Source organism: Perca fluviatilis, chromosome 5 (genome assembly GCF_010015445.1).
Source record: "Perca fluviatilis chromosome 5, GENO_Pfluv_1.0, whole genome shotgun sequence".
NCBI classification, from domain to species: Eukaryota; Metazoa; Chordata; class Actinopteri; order Perciformes; family Percidae; genus Perca; species Perca fluviatilis.
This window is the reverse complement of record NC_053116.1, coordinates 19729875-19753644: the sequence shown is the minus strand read 5'-3', so window position 1 is coordinate 19753644 and position 23770 is coordinate 19729875. Positions and strand designations below refer to the sequence as shown.

The 23770-nt window shown below is 40.4% G+C and overlaps 1 protein-coding gene across 2 annotated transcripts in view; it reads left to right on the top strand.

The window, feature by feature from the left end:
• Nucleotides 1–205: 205 nt before the first annotated feature.
• The window catches only part of camkvl (CaM kinase-like vesicle-associated, like), a 36672-nt gene continuing 13107 nt past the window's right edge, over nt 206–23770 (top strand). For both annotated transcript variants that reach the window (XM_039800212.1, XM_039800211.1), the window contains exon 1: nt 206–447. The gene's annotated coding sequence lies outside the window, so the exon portion shown is untranslated. The remainder of the gene's footprint in view (nt 448–23770) is intronic.

The window sequence follows — 23770 nt, the reverse complement described above, 5'->3', positions numbered from 1 at the left end:
ATCTCACATTATTGAAATATGCCCACCTGCTAGACACAGATAGAGAGAGAGGAAGAGACAGACAGACAGACAGACAGACAGACAGACAGACAGAGAGAGAGAGAGAGAGAGAGAGAGAGAGAGATTATTTATTTCTCATGGGTGGGAGACAATAAGTGAGAGTGAGAGTGAGAGTGAGAGTGAGAGTGAGAGTGAGAGGGAGAGGGAGGGAGGGCGGCAGGCAGGCAGAAACAAGCAAACTAATTCTCACCGAAGAACAGACAGTCGTGCCAGAGCAGGAGCTGTTGTTAGTTCACCTCTCTGGTGCTCTTTGCACATCAACAAAGACACGTTATTTGTGTGTTTGTTCTTCTTCTTCCTCGCGTCTACCAAGTAGGATCAGAGTTTCCATTTTGGATAGGGGGCTGCAAACGCACCCACACTTTCTTCAAGCCTCGAGAACTTAAGGTAAGGCACGCTGTATAAACAATCATCAAAGTGCAGGGCATTCATTTCGCTTTTACAACTCGATTGAATTCCCGCTGGCGATAGAAAGCAGTCGATAAAGAGATAGAAGAGATGTGTTCAGCCGTGCTGCTGCTTCTGCTGATGATGATGCGCGCTGTGCGGCCAACGCGCGTTAAACAGCTGCAGCGAAAATCTCCGAACTGTTACGAAGAGGCCGGAAAAGTGTCCGTCTGCTCATTGTGCCAACATAAAGTTAAGCGAAATACAGTCTGTAATATGTAGGAACATTGACTTGTTGAAACTCTGAGTGTTAACAAATCACTGTATGTCTGCACCTGATGCGAACGTAGCCTGTTTCAGCGGAGCGATTGTAACGAACTTATTGTTTTTATAATTCTACATAGTTCAGGCTTTTTGCGCAGCATTGTGCTAAATGAGTGAAGTAATTCACTCTTAAGTTACCAGGATAGATAAAACCACACATTCACAGCTCCTCATCAAAGTTAGTAATTCTATAATTAGGCTACAACTGATCCACTTAGTGTAGGGATTTTGTCCCATTGAGAAGTCCTCCAGACAGTGATATTGATTGCGTCAGTAATGAGTCCTCTCTGAAGTAAAAGCAAAGCAAGGCGTTCACATTTTCCTCCCCTTCACTGCCCGATTCCTTGAAGCTGCATCCAGCTTGAGCTTTTCCAGTTATTCACTTGTTAATTATGCATTAAACAGTCCAGAAGCATCATCCTTGTACCTCATCCATTCTATGCCAGCATTTTGACTGCAGGCTTATTTTGAATCAAGGCTGATGCTATTAGGTTTTAAGTGTGCATTTCAAAATAACTGATAGCACAGTGCGCTCAAATATTGAAAGATGCTGCTGTTAATGTATGGGCTGTAGAGCGTTGCTTTGGTGGTAGAGCAGTAGAAAATTGAGAGCAGAGGTAAATTTACAATTTGAGTATTATAAACATATCAAAAGTGATGAAGTGTTTATCAAAGCCACAACAGAGAGCATATCATATTCACCCCCATCCTGGCCTCATTAACTTGCTTTATATGAGCTTGTGCAATTTGATAACGGAGGAGAGCAGCAGAAAGAAAAGAAAGTATCACAGAAAATCTAGTGTAGGCACTACTGCACCCCAGAGAGAAACTAAAGGAGGTTGCTGAACTAAGAAAGGGAACAAAATGGCTAAAGAAAAGTGGCTGGGGATGACAAAAGGGGAGGGGAGGGGAGAAAATAAAAAGTGGTCCACACATATTCCTCATTTGACTTGTGAGGGTTGTGCTCTGTATTTCCCACCACAGTCGCATTAGATGGGCAAGAAAAGCTCGCTCAGATTTTATATAGCAGACAACAGGGTGTGAAGAACCTTCTATCAGACAACATTTCTCTCACAGTTCACACCTGTCTGCCGAGCTGTCAGCCTCACAATATGCATGTCACGTGATGATTTCAACCGGATCAGTACATCTGTGAGTTACCTGTACAGTCTGCCTCTATCTCCATCCATTTTTCCAATCCTCCATTCTACCACTCATTAACCTGCACATCTATCTGTCTATCTATCTATCTATCTATCTATCTATCTATCTATCTATCTATCTATCTATCTATCTATCTATCATCCTCAAATCTTTCTCCCATCCTTCGTAGCCCCATGTCCTTTAAGCCAACCTGTAAGCTGCAGTATTTTATGTTTGAACTCATCTCTTGAGACCTCATTTAGAGTTAGTGGAAAGGCTGCAGCCTAAGGGACAAAAGGCTTTCAAATCATTAGTGTTCTTTTTCATTGTGTACTGTACAGTTCATGTAAAAAAAAAAAAAAAAATCTGCTGATATTTTCTTTTCTTTCTGACAAGCCCGATAACCGATGAGTCAACACACCACGCACATAATCAAACAAATATGGTATTAGTGATACACTGCATGTGTGCGTTCAGGTGTGGGTATGTTTTGTAGTCCCCAACTTGCATTATTGTCAGGTTTTACAGTAACCATCTGCACAGTTGTTGCCTTTTCAAAGTCATTTTTGGAGATTTTCAGCTTACTGACCTATGATGTATACTCAGTCAGAAACATTTGGAGGAAGTATATCACTAGGATATCAAAGGACGGAGTGATTGATTTGTTAGTCATCGTACAGTAAAATAATAACTTAGATATAACAATTTGTAAGATAGTTTTATGAAACATATCAACTGTTGTTGAGCAAACATTTGAGTTTGAATTGAAAACTGCTTGCTTTAAACCTGCTTTTATGATTTGGTCACGTTTCTTTGTTTGTTTGCTTTTCTGATTTCCAGCAGGATATCCAAAAAGAAACAACCTGATTTTAATTAAATTTGGGGGAAGGTCATATAAGCAATAGGACAAGGACTCTTTTTTTTTTTTTGGTGCCATCCAGGTGTGGAACAACACATTATTTTCAATGTTCGCTATTTTGAATTACTGTACATTCCAGAATGAGAAAAATCTTGAACATGTATCACAATTGGTTATAACTATGAGCATTTTCAGTAGATAAAAATGCAGATAAAAAGCCAGTTTTCCAACATTTTCTGCTATTGGAATAACACATTTCAAGAAGATGAATCTTTGGTGAAAGTATACTGATTGGTTATACTGGTGAACAAGTTATACGCTGACTTGCATCTCAGTTTTACATATTTACCGGCAGGGTGGATTTATTCATTACAGTAGGAAAATGCTGACATGGTCATATAATCAAAGATCTATCAGTTTTCACAATTCCACGGTTTGAACTCAATTAAATGGAAGAGTGGGCTTTGACTTTGCACCAGCCATTTAACATAGCTTCTATTGATTACCAAACGGAGCATCAAGGGTGAAGAATGGCGTTATTGCAACACTGTTCCAATACAAGTAGCATTCAAGTTACGCCTTTATGATGGAAAAGCAGAAGACAGGATGAGGATGAATGGAGTGATGCTCATGTTCACAGTACCATTGGTGGTAGCAATCAGCCCACATATTACTCGGAGTTGACTCACTGCAGTCTGAACAGAGAGGTTGAAGGAAATATACTATTTAAAATAGAAAAACCTGAAATATAAAAGAAAAAAACTTGAATATTGCTTATGATAATATTGGTCAGTGCAGGAGAGAAAGATGGCAACATATCTGGTCCCAGCCCAGCGGATAAAAGCCATTTTTTCAGATTTATGATTTAATCAATAGGAAATCTAATACCAGGCTTTGTGTAAATGCTGGTGCAATGCATCCATCAAAAAACCATTATAATGTAATGGTATGCCATAATAGCTGATAACAGTGGATGTAGTGAACACCCTCTGATTCTTTAATGGTTGAATGTGAATGTTTCCCACTGAGAATCTGCTTCCGAGGCACAGGGAACACATTTCTTAAATCTGCATCCCACCATGTCTACAACCACAGAAATTTTCCATCACAGCCACCAGGATAGGTTACAGATGGTGGTTGCAGGAGATTAAGAGGTGCATCGATCCATCAACATGACTTTTCGAACCCTCTGTGTAATTTGACACAGTGTTCGCTCCTTGCCACCTTATTTGGTGGGAAGTAATGATCCTTACGTGCCCCAGGGGCTCAAGGATAACGCTGTTTTTTTTTTTTTTGACAAGGTCTTGGCAAACATTGGCCAAGCTGAAATAATTAAGTCGGAGAGGATGAACAGGCACACAGAAAGTACGGGTTAGACAGTGGAGGCATCGGTGGCAAGATTAAAAAAATATCCTATCAAAACCACTCCATGCTTATTTGCGCAAACATCACCGCCTATGTTACATAAAGATGAGCTTCAGGATAAACTACACACACAGCATATGCTTGTTTTTGCTCTTAACTGAGTTTGGTTCCAGAGGTTTCTCATGTCCTGCCCTCCTTGCTCATCTTCTGCCTTCCTGCTCTCACATACTCCCAGCTCATCTGCTCCATCTTCTCCAGCTGAGCCCTCTGTACCCTGGTGAACCCCCATCATGTGTTATCTATCTATCTATCTATCTATCTATCTATCTATCTATCTATCTATCTATCTATCTACAACATTTTACACTGTCCATGTTTTAATATCTCCAAGTAGGCCCTACAACTGAATCAGCTGAGGTGGTGCCACACCACTCGAGGTATGAGTAAAAGCTAAAGTTAGCATGCAATGTATTTTATTATTGTAGTGCAATATGCAAAAGACCAAAAAAATGTTAATTACTCATAATTTTCACAAGTCATGTTTATGACATCCTTTACCAGATGATTATTATTTCAGAATGATGTGGTCAATGACTTGCATAAACATAATGGGCCCTATTTTAACGATCTGAAACGCAAGTATGAAACGCCAAACGCAAGTAGCTTTGTGGGCGGATCTCTGGCGCTGTTGCTATTATACCGGCGGGATAAATGACTCTTGCGCCCGACGCAAATCTTAAATGGGTTGGTCTGAAGTAGCTAGGTGTGGTTTGGGCGTAACGTGAAAATAACCAATCAGAGCGTCATCTCACATTCCCTTTAAGAGCAGGCGCGCTTGTTCCATGGCGGACTGCTATTATGACGGCGGATTTGCCTGGCGCACGCCAGCGGGAGCTGTCCGGGATGCGGCAAAGTAATAAATGCCCGTCTTGGCCGGGTGGCGATGTTGGCTGCCGGCCTCTCGGGTATCACCTCAAGTCTGGAGAGGATTGCTGCAGCCATGGGTGTGGGCCTCCAAACGCACCACCTGCACCTGTTGTGCCCCTTCCTCCTCCCCACTCCATCTCCATCCACCCGCTCCACCAGGAGCGCCCGCCGCATTAGGCTACTCCATATTCACCAGATTCGCGCGGGTGTCCAATCCCACCGTAGTTCAACATCACGTCTCCTTAAGTCCTCTAATATTTCCTCATTTATGTCATCAATACATCCACGATTCATGGAAATGTTGTGTAAAATACAACAAGCCACAAAGAATGCTGCGACTTTTTGAGGACTGTACTGTAAAATGCCTCCTGATCCATCCAAACACCTGAAGCGCATTTTCAGTAATATTTTTCTTTGTAATTATGTATGGTTTTCAAAAATGGGAACTGTTGTAGATGAGTGTGTATGCGCGTTGTGCACACGCTACATTATGGCCCCTAAAATAGCATCTGAATAGCGCTACTGACTTTAGACTAGCCACTGACTTTAGACCAGGTTTTTCCTGGTCAGTGGGGAATGTTTTTCTGAAACTGCAAAATAGGACCACATAACGTTTGCGCCGGAACACGCCTCCTCTTTTCGCTGAACCGCCCCCTGGAGCGCAAATACATTCCCTAATTTACCGACGTGCGTCTGTGGAGGGAAAAGTCCGCTGTGCGTCGGGTGCAAAATAGGAACGATACATGCGTCGGTGTACAAAGGCAATTGCGCTGAGTGCAAGATAGGGCCCAATAAGTGCAAGCGGTTTGGAGATCAGCATCTGTGTAGTTAGAATTGTAAATTAGCACAACAATTGTGAACTAGGGCTGTGCAATTAATTGAATTTCGATTTCAATGTTGATTTTGGCTCCCAACGATCACCAAAATAGTATAATCGAGAAAAAATGATTATTTTGCCATCTTCTGTTTTGCAAGAACACTGTTATTTTGTCTTGTGTTCTGAATGATACGCGCATGTGCACATCCGCACGCGCACATCCTCTCCTCCCGAAGCCAGTCAGGGATGCAAGTTGTGTGCATATCATCCGCTGGAATTTAAAAACTCAGTTCGAGTAAAGATGGCAGCAGCGTTTGGTGAAAAAAAGGCAAAACCAACTCAGATGTCTGGGAACAACTTTTTTTCCTAAGGTTAGCTAGCAAATAAGCCCACTGACGGCGACATTATTGTTGATATTTTGGCACAATGTTTAGTAATGACAGTAGTAGTGGTCATAGTGAGTGAACATGTGATGTGAGATGCACATTGTGTTATGTCTGTGGAACTGTTCATTAGCTGTGTAATGTTGTGTGTGATATCTGTAACAGTAGTAAAACAGATTTTATTCTGATCCAAAGACTCTTTCTGTGAGATAAAGGACACTAACAGATTATACCCTGGACGCTATCCATTATATCCAAATGTTAATGAGTAATCGTGTTAAATAATCGTGATTTCAATATTGACCAAAATAATCGTGATTATTATTTTTTCCATAATCGAGCAGCCCTATTGTGAACGTATATATACGTTCCCATGGTCCTACGTTCCCCAAATTAATATCCTCTTACAGTAATATGACACATTAACGAGACCTTTCCATGGTTTTTATGTGCTCAGCAATGTAGGTTTCTTTAGGTCAAATGTACAAATCACCGACCTACAGCTTTTAGCCTACTGATGTTACTCTATGAAACCTATGCCCTCAAATTTGCTAAAATGTCCCGATTTACACCAACCGCTATGAAATTGTCCCGGTTGTCAGCGATTACATAGCCGACACAGTCTTATTATAGCCCGATCAGTAACTAAACCCAAAGACTAATAAAGCGTCCATCGTATGATTTTAACAATGTGTGTGTGTGTGTGTGTCAGTCAATCGTAGCGGTCTGCGTCTGCATAATCTGTACAGCCAGCCTTACAATGTATAGGCTATTTGTAAACATTGTTGCAATGCCTCTTCTTATCTGTCTCGTTTTAAGGGTTAGGCTATATCGCTAGCTAGGCTACACTATGACAATGCTGAAGAGAAAATCAGCATTCAGTAAAGATTTGCAAAGGGCTTACCCATTTAGCAGTAGGCTTTAAGCCAACAAATTGATTCTTGAGCAAATTCACTCCTCTAACAAATGTACGGAATGAATGTTTCAAATAGGGAAACTATCTGCCCTATCAAATGAGATTACATTTGTGTGTGTGTGTGTGTGTGTGTGTGTGTTGTTGGTTAGAATAACACTGGTAACACTTTACCGTAAGGGTACATGAATTATCATGAATTCATGCATGAATTAATTGATATATGTATTATTAAGCATTATGTAATTAACGATTTATGTAATGCTTTAGTTGATGTGCTGTTCACGCATGTGCATGAGGTCATGAATGAGAGGCTATGAACTCATGTCAATTCCTGATTATTCATAAGATATAAAGAAATGAAGTAATGCACAAATCATGAATTAATTCATGCATGAATTCATAATTCATGTACCCTTACCGTAAAGTGTTACCATAACTTCAGTTCAAGCCTGTGGCAGCAGTTCCAAATAATTTGTTTAGTGCCATGCAATGAAAAATACCTAGTTTTTCACAAGTTCAGTGGGTGCATTTTCCAAAATAATGCTTTAAAGGAGAATTCAAGCTACCCACCAGCAGGATCGAGGCAGGGTAGGTGAATTTAAACAATGTATGAGTTGAAAACGCATCTTTTTGTCACGTTAGGGCCCTGTTCATGTTGCACAGACATATTAATTGCATTTTGTGTCTGTTAAGAGGCACAAAGGCACTCTAAAACTTGCCCCGACAACCGCCGTTTTAGCTCAGTGGAAGCTCATAGAGGTAGCTGCAGCACCTCCAGTTTGCTAGGGCTGATCCAGGTCGGGGTTTTTTTCTTTCAAAAGTACTCGCATATCTATAGCGATCAAGATTAACGTAAAAATTGGCCGGAATTCTCCTTTAATTCTGAAAAATAAAGTTGGTCCCACACGAAACTCACTCAATGTCTTTTAAAATTATTTCTTAGATATGTAGGCTACATACCAAGAAAATTCATGAATATTAACTGAGATACCCCATTATGTTGTGAGCAGTAGGCCTACATGTGCTGTTGGCAAAATTCTGTCTAACCTGTCTATGGCTGACCTGGGCTGGCACATGTTCACATTAAAAAGTGTATGCGTGCACGAGCACTACGATCACACGCAAAGTGTCCCGGTTTTAGTTCTGGGAAATCTGGTCACCCTAGTCATGATCTAAGACACACAATTGAAAGCACCAGTTAGCGGTAGCTGGACTATAGGCACAGATACCGGGGCAGTAACAGAAATACTTGCTATCATTGCTAGCCTCACTAGGGTTACATGCTGCCAGTCCGACATGCCTTTACGCTCACCCACACCACTAGAAATTAGATGTTAGGGCTAGCGAGATGATAACAATTTAGCCAGTGGAAGCTAGGGTTGTAACTGACAGAGCTAGTAAGTACTAGCACTCACTGTAGTAGTGAGTTTCATGGATTGTGAACTGAAAGAAACAATCAACTGGGTAAGTGCTTTGCTACTGTCACACTTAAAAAAAATCTAACTGTAATTAATTGTAGGACTAAGTGGCAAGCTGTTAACCTATTAACGGTAGGTAATTAGCAGAACTACCACAGTAGCTTATAGGTTTAGCTTGACCTTCCCCAACTGCACAAAAGAGCAGCCATTGTACAGCTGTATTGTAATTGGATAATATACAATATTTTGTTGTACATTTGTAAGCCAACTCTTTCTGGTTGTTGCTCTTTCACAGTATTATATAAAACAATGTGAGAGTTAAAGCTACAAAACATTTAGAATGGCAGGAATCCCAGATCGCGGTCAATGCCAAAATATTATGAACTGATCCTTGGGCCAAGGATCTGTTTACCTAATTTCAGCCAAATTCATTTGTAACTTTTTGAAATATTCTGCAGACAGAGAGACAAAGATGGGAGAACACATGCACCAACCAACTTCACTGGCAGAGGTAATGAAAGAACTTCAGCATGTGTTACTACACTACACACAGAGATATCAGCAGCTCTCTTTCACACAAACACTGTAAATGTGTTTTTTTTTTGTTTTTTTTACTTTACCTTACTGTGGTGGGACAATAAACTCCAGAGCCAAACTGTAGAGAAACCGCAAAACTACAAACTCTGATTAAAGCAATGAATCAAACCGATGAGTCTGGTACCACATGTACTGTACCAACACAACACATCGAGGGAGGAAATAAACGCGTGGAATCTTAATTATCGCAGATATACCCACGTGATTGCATACACATGGGTATGCACTCACATAAATGCAACCACAATTTACTGTAATGCAAAGTGAGTTGTGTTATGGTAGAGACTCACAGCTCTGTGCTTTAAAAAAAACAACCGTTCCAATAATTTTTTTGCAAATGTTTTGTTTAAAAGAGGGAGAACGGAGAAAGCAAATGTCAATGAAATCCCCACAATATTGCTTTCTTTCCACTTGAAAGGTTGTAGCACATGAAGTAAATAACACATCGTAAAGATGTTTTTCCCCTTTTCTTGTGGTTCTGTGTTCAGATGTATGTAGCTTCATTTTACATTCATGGAATCTATTGATTTCTGACCTTTGCTTAATGGTGTCTGACACCTGCTCTATAACCTACCAAGTAGAAGAGTACTAAAGACAGGTGAGAGATTCTTCTACAGTTGGGAATTTGGAGGCTGCTTAATCTCACAGATAAGGGATGTGCTTTTTTCCTGCACTTGTTGTGGGATACTGAATTAACCAGTATTCAAGGCCTTTTAACATACATACATATGTGGGGAGAAACAACAAATGAATAATGAGTTATTCTATCTCCATGGCTCTCTATGTGGAGGAGGGAGAGAGAGAGAGAGAGAGAGAAAGAGAAAGAGAAAGAGAAAGAGAAAGAGAGAGAGAGAGAGAGACTGGAAGTGACAGAGAAACAGGGAGGGGATAGAAAGAAAAGATAGATTAGAGGGAAAAAGAGCAAAGGTGATCGAGAGACAGAAAGAGTAGGCTACTTCATTAAAGTGGCATTCATTACCAGAGCCTGTGTATGCTGTCCTGTGTGTCTCTATGGCGTCTTCATCTGTCATGTATCCATCTCTTCTCCCTTTTTCCCTTAATGCTTAATTTCTTAGCCTCGCTTTCTCTCTGTCACCTTTCGCTTTCCTCTCAGGCCATCCCTCACTTCCCTGTGCTTCTGTCTTGTCTTCATCTTTTCTCCACCTCCCCTTATTTATCTCTGTCATTAGACTGTTGTGTGAATGACTGCAGTGGCCTTTAGTATGAGAGGAATTAGGAACAGAGAGAGGAGACAGCGAAATCATCCTGGCATAGTTTTCCTTCCTCCAAATAGCCCTCTGGAGGCTAGGCAGTGTATCTAACATACTCCACCTGGCCCAATTTCACCTTATCTGAGTCCACTCACCTGTTAATTTGGGTTTTTCCTCATGCTTGTCCAGACTGAACAGAACTAAATTGGGAGATCTTGGCTTTGGGTTCAGCAAAAAGTGTGGCTAAAACTGGGCTAGAATCTGGGCCAGCAAACAGTAGCTAGGACACAGATCAGACAATATGACATAAAAGGTACAAATGAAACGCATAAAATACTATACACATACCTGAGTGTAATCCTAAAAAAAATAATAGGACAGAAGTATTTATAACTTAAGCATCAATGCTATCATTATGAGTAGCAGCCACTTATTGCTTGCTTGTTTTATTCGTCATTGGGATTTATCATTTCTTCTTCCTCCACCAGCCCCGGCTATCAACCCTTACGTAACACCCCAAGCTGTTGTAAAGATGGATCCAACAAGCCACTGCTTTATCAGGCCTTCAACTCTGGCTCCCCATCGCATCATAACGATTTCTGCCAAAACCACTACCCCTCATCTTCTGGTAGCCGTTCCCCTGAACAGTGATAGAATGTCACTAAGGCAAGCTAAGGACAGCTGTGGCACAGTACGTTTTAATTGAAAACAATTATGGAAGGAACTTTGCACCAGAGGCAATGGTTAGTGTTGAAGGAGACAGGCAATTAAATATACTGGAAAAAATAAGGTACATTTGAGATGTTTTTTTTCACTGAACTAGCAGGGAAGCGTGAAGTGTCAAGTGTCTCCACTTTCTCCACCTTGGTTGAATGCATAGATGGATTCAAGAGATGAATATGGTATTTACTTTTGCGATGCTGCTTCAAGAAAAAAAGAGTAGACAGAAAATGGAATCGGGAAGAGTTTCTGGGCTGTAGAGAGTTCAGCAGCTGCGGGAGGGGTTTGGGGGGGGGGTTCAGAACTGATCCAGATTTATTGGCTCAGCTGGTCATAAAGGACGCTTTAGCCTCACATTGCATTATGCAAGCCAAGATCTCTGCAAGCTACAGGTGAAGGATGACTGCTCTGCAGACACAGATTCTCTCAGTCTCTCTGTTGCTCTCTCTCATCTTCCTCCTCCTCTGTATATTTATCTCTTTCTCAGGATGGATGAGTTTAATACTGAGGCAGATACAAAGGCAGATTTCCTTCCTGAAGTGCATTGTTTACTCTGTCTGACTCGTGAAATAAAAACCAAACCTCTTCTCCTTGTCCTCCTCTGATCCTGCCACATTTCATCCATTTCCTTACCAGCTGGCCTTTGCCTTTTCTTTACTTCCCCTCTTCTTCTCCTTGCTCTCTTCTGCTCTCACTTTCTCACTCTGTACCATTACGGAGGCATCACATTGATTGCTTAAATGCATCTAGCCATCTATAAGAGATACCTTTTGAAAGGTATTGACGCTAATAAATATGCTCAGTCTCAATTTTTTTCACTTATTCTTCTTAGACTTTTCACTTTTCACTTATCGTCTCCCTTTATGCCAGATTTTCTTACTTACAGTACTGGCTTTAAAAAAAGCTTCTAAGACATAAAACATGGTCTCTTCTGAAAATCCCGTCTTTTAAGAAAAGACCAACATAGAACTACTATCTGTTGCAGCTCTGGATACTATTCTTGGTTTCACTCATTCATTAATCACAAACTCACTCAACTTCACAGTTTCATTGATGTCAAATTGGTAACATCCAACTTTCAAGTTTTGCCATGGGCAGCATGCGTAGTTTGTACTTTTATTACAGTAAAATGAGCATTTGTTATTAATATATTCACATGACCACACACTAGTATGCACTAGTAGTTGAGTAATTGAATATATCATTATTCTTGATGGATAATCTGCTCACAAAATATAAAACCCTCAGAAATAGTGAGATGTGGCCTCTATGCTCGCCATTGAAGAGACATGGCACTAAGAAGTTGAGAATCTGTGGGGGAGCGGGAAAGTGTGGGCTTGGAGGAGACACTATTCCAGTCTACCTCATCAGAAAAATAAGCTAGAAAAGCAATAGCAAGAAAAGAAAATGGTGAGAAAAAGCAGCTAAATAGGAGAAAAGCTAGAGCATGCTCTGCCTTTGCTCTGACCTGGTTCCAGTTAATCCGCCTACTTTACACGATGAACGTTACCTCCACACTGTATTTATAGAGCCTTTTGCTGTGTGTTTTTTGTGTGTAAGCCGATGTGTATATGAATTAAAAAAGATTGTGTGGCCATGATTGTAGAGTAAATGCATTAGTCCATGTCATACTGTATAGGGGCAGGGGGTCTGAAAGCACAATATGAAGAAAAGAAAAAAAGCATGTTTAAACCCCTGTTCACGGCAATCAAGCGGCAATCCTTAAGCCTAAATGTTGGAGCCATTTTGGAAGCACCATATAATACAGTTCCTGTGGCCACAAACTCTAAATTGAAATGACTTCCCAACTTCCATCTCTCTCTTTTCTCTATAATGTCAGTGATTTACTGAACAATGTGTCAGTATTACTAACAAAACATATTGAACTTTAAAGAGAGGGAATGCTTTGAGACACACTGGCTTGATTGGCTGACTTTGGCTATGTACAGAAAAATGCAGCCCTCTCCATCCTGTTCAACACAGTCTTTCAAAAATTGTGTTCACATACAAACAAGTTGCAATACATTATGCAGGAAGCGTACTGTGACATGGATTAAAAGATTTATGAAAATAAGGAAACATTTATATGTAACAACTCTTCAAAATGTCAATATATTTATTTAATTTGTTTTCTCCACAATGTCTGCTCCTTGATTGATGTTTCGAAACTGCACATAGGCACAGTGGTGCTTTGACCTAAATGCTAACGTCAGCATGCTAACATTTGCTAATATTTGCTAATTTGCACCAAACACAAATTACAGCTGAGGCTGATAAAATGAATTAGAAAGAATAAGTTTTGCATGTATTTGGTCACAAATCAAAAGTATTGGAGAAATTAAAGGGATCAAGAAAGTTGTCACAATTCATTGTGAGGCTGACATGAATGTGTGCACCAAATTCTATGAGAATCCATCCAATAGTTGTCGAGACATTTCACTCCAAACTGCAAAAATGTCAACCTCATGGTTATGTCAGAAGAAAATCAGGAGATCATAAAAGTCAGTAGGATAGGAGAACCATGATTGTCTGTACAAAATGTTGTGCCAATCCAATTCAACAGTTGCTGAGATATTTCTTGAATCACAAGACCAGACATGTTGACTTTTTTCAGTATTTTCCTAAAACCACAATTGTAACCTTACCTTAACTAAGTTTAAAAATTAACTTTAACAGGTCTCTGATGTCAAAGTCCTGTGCTTCATGCCCCTGCATGCACCCTCCTCAGACACCTCCCTGTGACTTCTGTGCCATATAAAGATTGATATAAAGATATTGCCTATAAAGCTAATCCAGGAAGCAATTGCTGTTCCATGTATTTACCAAGTGAGTTGTATATATCTCAAATGGATAACCAGAGACTGCTGCTCTTCTAAAATGGCAACACAGAAGAAGATTCTACATCAGCACACCTCTAGCAAGTTCCACAGGTATACTGGATGCTATAAGGTGTGAGCCGTATACCCACACACTGTTTAAAAATAGAGAGGGCCCTGACAGTCCTACACAACGCTTCACAGCAGAGACCTTTCTGTTGAAATGGTCTCCAGCCTTATGACTCTTATCCAAAACTTCAATCACTGCTCCTTTCTCCTCCTCTTCTCTGCTCCTTCTCTTCCTCTCGCTTCTCTCTCTCCAGGGAGGGGATTTTGCTTCTATAAGTCTACCATCACACTGAATTTTTCACAAAAGCACTTTTTTCCATACACACACACACACACACTGCTGACTTTCTCACGGAAGTGTTCTCACTTTCACTCCCTTCACATCTGTCGTCTTCCATGCTTTGTCTTCGTCTTTCAGTCTTCCCTTTTTCTTGTCATCTTCATCTCAATCTCATTTTCGGCTCTGAACACTTCCAGACAAAGAGGGATTTGTCTGGCAATGCTCACTATTCATTCCTCTGCACTTTGCTCTCTCCTTCTCACTTGCTTTCACTCTCATCAAGTTACTTTCTTACCCACCTTTTATGACTTTCCAGGAAATGTATTTGAAATATGTAGGTCTTAAAAGCATTGCTCACTTTGTAATCAATACACTCTCTGCTTGGCCTTTATGCTCTCTTCCTGCATTGTTTATCTATAATGCAGCCTATAGGAAAAACCGATTTTTAACTGTTGACTAATTGGTTCTCAGGTCAGTTCAGCTAACCTGACATGCCAGATGGTTTGTAACATAGAACCATCTGAGAAGTCGTCATTGGAAACTGTTTGGAAAAGGGCAGGCACTTTTAAAAAATATCTGGAAGGTTTGGATGAATCACGTCTGCCATTGTTACAGCCGTCAAAAACACCTAAACCACTCCCGTAGCTGCCAGTAGCTCTTCAGTGGTTCAGTCCGCTACTGTTCAGACACAAATGATCTGGACAAGATGAATTGTTTATGTGATATGTGAACCCGTGATTCTGGTACGATCTTCTGATATTGGGAGAATCCAGCTGCTGTGGAAGGTAACAGTTCTGCTACATTGCTGTAAATTAGTTGTGATAAGGTTAACTTCATTAGTCATTAAGGTTGACCTAAATGTCCCATGGTTGTTATTGTACACTATTGACGTAGCATTTAAACAGGAATTGCTGCACAGATTGCAGTTATATGAAACTGCAGCCCACTAAAGTGTATATAATCAGACATTCTCCTAAGAAATTTACTCAGCAGGCACAACCCTAATGTTAAAAGAGTCAGTGCATCAATGAAGATAGCGTGAACATTTTACTCAACCATGAATAATTTATGTGGTATGCAGGATAAGTCTATTTCATAGCCTTAGTTTGTGTGTGTTTCCAATTCATTCAACCCCCAGAGTTTTAATAATGTGCTATTCGTCTCAAAAAAAGATTCTTTATTTCATGGTCATTGTTAGTCAAAGCTTGCTTGCTTGCTGCGGTGTGTGTGTGTGTGTGTGTGTGTGTGTGTGTGTGTGTGTGTGTGTGTGTGTGTGTGTGTGTGTGTGTGTGTGTGTGTGTGTGTGTGTGTGTGTGTGTGTGTGTTGAGATGCCTCTGAGGCTCTAGTCTAACTGCAGAACAACAATAACCCTTTCAAAATGTTCCTAAAGCATTTGGAGGCATCTCAAACAGAAAACAGGTGTCATTCCAACCACAATGACTGGACTACCATTTCCCTTCTTCTCCTTCCCATTCAGCATCTTTCTCTGATTGCAATGACATTTGTACAGGTCAAACATTTGTTATTTGGAATACAATGAAGATGGAGACATTTAAAAAGAAGTCCTAGATGCTACATAACAGCATACTGTTAAACTACACAGCCCAGAGTGTACAGGTGCCTGATGTAGCCTCGGGCTACTGTGAAATTCTAATGTCAGTCACAGTTTGTGTTTTCGAGAGTAATCAGAGATGCAGACATCTGGCGTATATAAATGGAATCACAGTGTAATAGTTACATTACCTCCACTTTTTGACAGGATGATCTGCATTAACATTGAAAACGTATACATGGAGGATGGATTTTAACTGATATAACAAACGTGGCAGTGTTTTCAATGGTGATTTCCAGCAGTTACTTTTAATGTGTGCTTACATGCTTGTGTCTGCCCTCTGGAGTGCCACAATAAAAGTGAAGACAATGTGCATAGTTGTCTGTATTGTTAACTATATCATATTGTGAAATCAGAACCTAAATACTTTGTGATATCAGTTCGAATCGCCACAATGTTCAAATGTCATCTTGTGAGGGTCTTCTCCATTCGGATTGATGTTAAATTTCCACTCTGCACTCGTCTTGCGTTTCATTCTGCAAAAGATGGAATTTAGCCATTGTTTTCTAGATAAAGGGTTTGGAAATTGGAATTCTTGACAGGGAGCTGCCATGAGTGGACCACTAATGCAAAAACGGTGGTAGAAAGTAACACTCTGACCTTCCACTTTTCCGACTTCATAATCTTTTTTGTCCCATTTCTTAACCTTCCCTCTCTCTGCCTCTCCCACTCGAACTTTCTCAATGGACCAAATGACCTAATTTCATCTCAAGAATCGTGCTTGAGCAGGCTTGTTCTCATCACTCAAGCAAACATGCACAAAGGCAGAGGTGCTGGTGCAGAAGTAGCACAATCTGCGGCAGTAAGGTGCATATTATGAATATCTCTAAATGCCTCTAACGTAACAAAGTTTGCCATTTGTTTGGCCTCTTTCTGCTTTACACTCTATAGTCTGAGCAACAGCAGACATTTGTGTGTGTGTGTGTGTGTGTGTGTGTGTGTGTGTGTGTGTGTGTGTGTGTGTGTGTGTGTGTGTGTGTGTGTGTGTGTGTGTGTGTGTGTGTGTGTGTGTGTGTGTGTATGAGAGCCTTCAGGGTTCAGATTACTGCAGATATGACACTGTAAAACAGAAATGACCACCTCCCACAAACTAAAACTAAAACCCCACATAGCAAAGCTGTCTTTTATATCCCTGATACTCAAAGGCAATTCATTGGAAGATTATAATGAGTAGCCAACTCATGCTGAAAGAAAATTAAATTACCTGTCACCTGCCTGCCTTGGGTTCAAACTCTATCTGGAGAGAATACATTTCTTGTATATGGGTCTCCAAAGGTGAATTAGTGACTGTTTTTAAGCATTTTTTTGGGAACATGTTATGCAGAGTAGGTATTTTAAAGTTCAACATCTACCATCTGGCAAAATGGTTACTAAAATGAAAGTAAGCTCACATTCACAGGCATATATGCTGTGCAACAAGTAGTGGTGAAAAACACATGGCACCAAAACACTTTTCTTTGCTGCCGATTAGCTAAACATCCCAGCTGGGGAGAGACGGTGCAAGAGGGTTGTATGACAGAGAGAACTGTGAAAGCGTGTGTGTTAGATTGTGTGTGTATCTGTATGTGTCTCTCCCTGTTTCACTCTTACTTTGTTAACGTGTGCCGGTGTGTGCGTGTGTGTGAATGCAAATTAAGGTGGATTGAGCCTCTCAATTGAAGTCTGGGTTTTTTGGAGAGGCACTCTGCGCGGTGTGTCAAGGCCATATTTGGCCACAAAAGAAATGAATGAATGCAGTCGTGATCAAAGGGGATACACACGCAAATGTATGTATGTACGCATAAGTGCATGGGCACACATGGATGCTGGGAAAAAAGATTTTTCAGTTGAATTTATTCTCCAGAGAGGGCAAACCTTACAATGAGACCAGTGGCTAAACACATGGGCACGTGCAGTTGAATTTGTGTGTCTGTGTGTGTGTAGGTGGATCGTGGGTAGGAGCATTAGTGTCTGATAGAATGTGTGTGTGTGTGTGTGTGTGTGTGTGTGTGTGTGTGTGTGTGTGTGTGTGTGTGTGTGTGTGTGTGTGTGTGTGTGTGTGTGTGTGTGTGTGTGTGTGAGAGAGAGAGACATGGGAGAAAGAGCGAGTTCTCCTTCAACACAAGTGTTTCTCAAGCATCCAAAAGTGTATTAAGTGGAACCAAAAGTCAACACTTCAATCCTGCACTGGAAGAGCATTTGACAGAGAATGTTGTTTCTCTCCACTGACCACACTCACAAACACACACATGTATAATGCACACACGCTAATAGACACAGCCATCAGCTTTCCACATTTCTTCCCCTGAGTATTACATATCCTCTGAATGTTTTATAGTAATCTCAAACTTCAGAAACATTAGCAACATTCCCTCCTCTCTGTCCTTTTGTCTGTGTGCATGTGTGGGAGCTAACAGGAGTCGTTTTAGTCAGTGGTTTTATGTTTGACACGTGAGCCATGTCGTGTCTGCCTAGCATGTCAATTTTTTTCTGCACCACAAACTTCTATTTTTGCATGCAAGACTGAAGCACGAAATACAATACAATTTAAATAGTTTTTTTGCGTTTTACTTGTGAATGTTGTATAAATACAATATTTATTGTCAAGAAAGATATATTGCATTGTTTTCCTCACACTTGAAAACGCTATACAGGTACATCAGGATTAAGAGAAGCATTGTGGTATAGTTGTATGACTATATGAGAAGTAAATCACAGTCAGAAAATATCTGTAGCTGTAGAGTCAGGAGTGTCTTCTGTTTTAAAACTTGCTATAACTACAAACTGAGTAACAATAACAACAACAACAGCAACAACAAACAATATTTAAAGGGTGTGTCACACACTTTATTATATATTATTTATTTTCATCCCAATTCAGAATTAATTACAGAGGTTCTAAAATATGGAAATCTCTCCCTCCCAGCCTACGGAAACTTTCTCCACTATCATTAAAACAATCTGTGAGAAATATTTTTTATCATATTGATTGTTAATTTCACTAAATTCACTGTTGTACACTGGCAGTATTTACTGTTGTCCTTGCTCCACACAGAAGCACACAATTCTCTGAAGGCACATGTGCTCACAGCTCAACAATGATTAGTGTGGTTCATATAGAGGGGATGTGGACGCAATAAACACCAGAACATACAATACAAAAGCCTTACTATTTTATTGGATACTCCTTCTTCCCACACATTCAATTAGAGAATAAAATATTAGGTACAACTCATATAAAACTAAAAATATTACCATTAGCCTCAACTGCACTTTTTTGTTTAGTTCATAGTTTTCAGTCAAGTGACTGGCGCAGAGACCTGAAGGGCACTGGGAACTCCATAGAGCTACGGCACCCACTGCACTATTTCCATCATTTAAGTGTATGTATTTCAAGTAGCTAGCACACTAGCTAGCTACGCTGCTCATTCCCTTTTTGATCATAACATGATATCGAAACTTTCACTGCTCATTTTAGGAAGGCCACCACAACGAAATGTGTTCTTTGTTTATGTTATATGGGATGGATGGGATTCTGTAGAAATGCAGCCCAGGTTTGTCTCTCTTCACTTTGTGCATCCAATTGCACAACAAATCTGACATTTTGGATACAGTGTGGTAAAAGGTGAGCTGACTTGTTTGCGGAGAGTGGAGGGCAGCTTAGTTTTGCCATCAAGGTGCACGTTCCTATGCCGTGATGTCTCCTGAAAACTATGAATAAGCAAATGTTAGCATGCTGATATTTTAAAGTAAGATGGTGAACATGGTAAACATTACTTAAAAAAAATATCAGCATGTAAGCATTGTTATTGTAAGCACTGTGCTTAAGTACAGCCTCACAGAACGGCTATGGCTGTAGACAACAACTACATCTGATATATTTAAAAGATTGGACATCTAAACAGGTAGCAACCTCCAGCCCCCAATTCTAGTATCTAAACTCTGATTCTAATGTTGAGGACAAATCATTACAGGATAGTGTAATTGTGAGGAGAGAGAGAGAGAGAGAGAGATAGTCTCTTACAAGAGAGAAATGCTCTAAATGTCAAAATGCATTTGTGTTTGTCATCCTTTTCTCCTCACTTATGATCCTCTACTCACCTCCCCATTACTCACTCGCTCTTGAGCTGGCTGTCATTTGGAGCTCTGATTTTGATTTTACATTTAACTTGGAGAGGAAGTGCTTGTTCCTGCCTCTTTTTGTGAGATTGTGTACATATGAGTGTATATTCAAATTATCCGCACAAAAAGTTAATTACATGCACTGACAAAATTCACACACTATATCCATCTTTGGCCTGTGTATTATATATATATGCAGTGTGTATGTGTGTGCCTGCGGGTCTTGCCTCAGGCTATTCTGGTTGCTATTCTGAGCAAACCTGTCAGCCAGATGTTGCATCATTCTACGTCACCTACAGACATACACACATACACACAGTTTTCGCAAAACAAAAGGTACTCTGTGGCCTTTTTCCCTGAGGACACACTTAGGCTACTGTCCAAGACCTGCACAAACCCACTCTCGTAATGAGGGCACAGGAAACAGAGGACACACAGGGTGAAGGGAGAGGTGAGAAGGGGAGGATTTCTGACAGACTGGTGTAAAATTTGGAAACATGAATCCTATAATGTAGGTGTGTGTGTCTGTGTGTGTGTGTATGTGTGTGTGTGTGTGTGTGTGTGTGTGTGTGTGTGTGTGTGTGTGTGTGTGTGTGGGTGGGTGTGCGTGTGCGTGTGCGTGTGCGTGTGTGTGTGTGTGCGTGCGTGTGTGCGTGTGTGACGCTACAAGAATTTGGTAGATTTTTATATTGTTTCTCTCTCTGGGCAGAAGTGATACATTTTCATTAGAGCGTTTCCTTATTAAGCCTGTCTCTGTCCTTGTGTATGCCTTGCAGTCACACACACACTCACTTTCTCTTTCCCTCACATACACACACATGCACAGGCCTTAGATGAGAGCCGCTCTGTGAGCAGTAAGGGAATTAGTGTTTATAATAAGCTCAGTGGAAGAAGCAAATGTATAATTGTAAATAGGGGTATCGATGCAACACACACACACACACACAAACATATATACTTGCTATTATGTGATTACCACACATGCGTAGCTCTTAATAATATAAGTTTTGTGCAAGAGTGGACAAAACCCGGGACGTAACAGTGTGTATTTAGAATAGAAATCCATTCCCCCTCTTTCTCAATCTTGTGTCCTCCAGTACACTTGATTTTAACAAGCACAGTAATTCTGATAATTGGCCCTTCATCTGCTTCTCCACTACATCTCTGTCAGTTCATCTCTCCTGTGTACTCTGTCGCGTCCTCGCAAACTCTTTTATTTGTCCCACTTTCACGTCACAGCATCCTGATTAGGCCTGGGACCAACCTCAGGCAGCTGCGTGCTCCGCTAAATATTGCACACTCATCAACTCAGGCGATGAGCTCTGTAGGAATGAGTGGATGGATCTCTGTTTAATGCCATTATCTCACTGTAAATACAATTTGAAAGCCAAAATGGTATTGATGACAATGTGAAAGGGCTTTCAGCTGCATCTAGAATATTCATTGTCTTATTATTTCCTAATTACACTCAGTTAAATTATTACATAAGGTTGTTAATCTAATTAATATCCTCCGAGAAATTTAAAACCCTCAGCACTACAAATGCTGGGTAAAAAGTCAATTTTTGCCATCTTTATTTTTCTGTCAAGTCAATTAAATCATGGCTCGTCTTGAATGATCAATACGGAACAGGCTGCAACTGTCATGTCTCGTTATACACGGATGAAGAAACACACAAGACACAAACGATTATCAAAGTGCAGAGCAAATATGTGATAATCATTATTGCAAATCTTATTAAAACCTGATTGTAATGGTGGGGTTTAATTTACCCCTCTGAGGGCTTTCTGGACACAGAACATTTCCTTCCATTATACTGTGTATTTGACATGTGTGAGTGTTTCTTAAATACTGTATATATTTATTTAATTTACTTGCTCACAGATACACAAACATACCAAGGGGCGAGTGCAGCAGGATCAGTGGTTATAAAGTGAAGGAATGGCAAACATGTCCACAATCTTCCTCTTTGTTATTCCCATTAGTGTAACAGTTAGAACACCAGGGGTTGCCACATCAGTCATAACCCCTGATGTTCTTCTTCTCCCCCACCTCAGTGAGGAGTTGCCATGATTAAACCTTTCGGACTAGAGCTCCACTAAAACGGGGATGGGCAAGGGCAAAATGATGAGATGAAAGCCACGCAGAGGCAGTCAAAGGTGCAGGAGCGGGAGTAAAAGAAAAAAGAAAGGGAAAAGCAAGAGAGGCAGGGAAAGACAAAGAGGCTTTTAAGTGAAATGATCCCGCTGTCTGGTTGAAAAGAGGAACACATTGTTCTTGTAGAATCACACACACCTGTGGTCATGCTGCTGTGATATGGGCTGAGTGAAATGTCAAACACTAATGAGGGACAGATATATTCAGTATTCTTCTCTGGCACTTAAGGATAGGGCATATATGGGAGCTGTATAATGTGTCTTATATGTGTGTTTTGATGTATGTGTGTGTGTGTGTGTGTGTGTGTGTTTGTTGTGTGTGTGTGTGTGTGTGTGTGTGTGTGTGTACGTGTAACTCAGGTGCTCACATGGAGACATGTGAGGTCTGCCATCTCTTGTTCACACAGGCGGAAGTAACCTGAGGTCGCTCAGCCACAGTCCCTCTGCTGCTCTGACTTTTCTCCTGAGGCAAACATTGACATGCTTGTTATATATATTTTATGAGCACACACTCACACAAATCTTGTTGTTTCTCTTATCGTACCGTAGATCTAGTGTCACCTCTCAACAAAGCCAATGTGGCATTGCTTAATCCCCTTGTGCAGATATCAGGATTTGGTATTGTGGTGATGCTGATAATGTAATGTAATGTTATCGCTGTGCTGCATCTGTGACAAGGACACACCAACACACCTAACCACTTGAACGATAACACAGAAAGACTGTAATAGCAGCTGCATACAGCGGTCAGTGAACTATTTACATTACATACATGTCCTATTATTCTCAGTTTTCTGTAATGGAGGCACATCCAACACCACACTAGTCACTTGTCACACAGAACATATACCTGCTGACTGTAATAGACTGCTTTTTCTTTTCATATTCCTTTTTTTACCTGTTGTTGGATTGAGCACTGGCTTAATAGGATAGGTTGGCTAAAGAGATGAGTGCCAGTGAATAGCAGATTTTCTTAGAATAACCTTGATGCTGAGAACCTCTGAAACACTTCCGCTCTGAGCCGAAAAAAAGATTCTATTCCATTTGATTCATTTTTTAGCTTTGCTGCAGCTTAAACACAACACTTGTGAACAAGCACACAGACACACTCATACACAGAGACTTGCACAAGCAATTTGATTCAAGATGCTGAAGATAAAGTGTGATGTCTCCGTGTCCCTTCACACTTGAGTCTTCGCATGCCTGTGTGTCTTATGCATTTTAAAGGTATAAGCACAACGTACCCCGTACGGTACAAACCATGCAATTGTCAACAACTCCTCATTTTTGTGTTGCATAACAGCATTCCTGTATCTTTTTTTAAAAGGATGGACACAGATTTTTAGGCAAATTATTTGAGTCAAAAAAGTTTATCAAGAGTTTTGTTTCATCATGTCAGACCTTTGACTGTTTTGACAACACACTAAAAATGGCACAATAACTGGTTGGAAAATACTTCATAATTTCAGAAAATAATATAATCACAGTCGCACTACCAGATTGGCCAGTGACAGTTTCACTACATACAATGAGGATGAATTAAAAAAAAAAAAAAACTTCCAACATGACATTGGATGTTCCATCATCTTTACATGGCATGAATGTGTG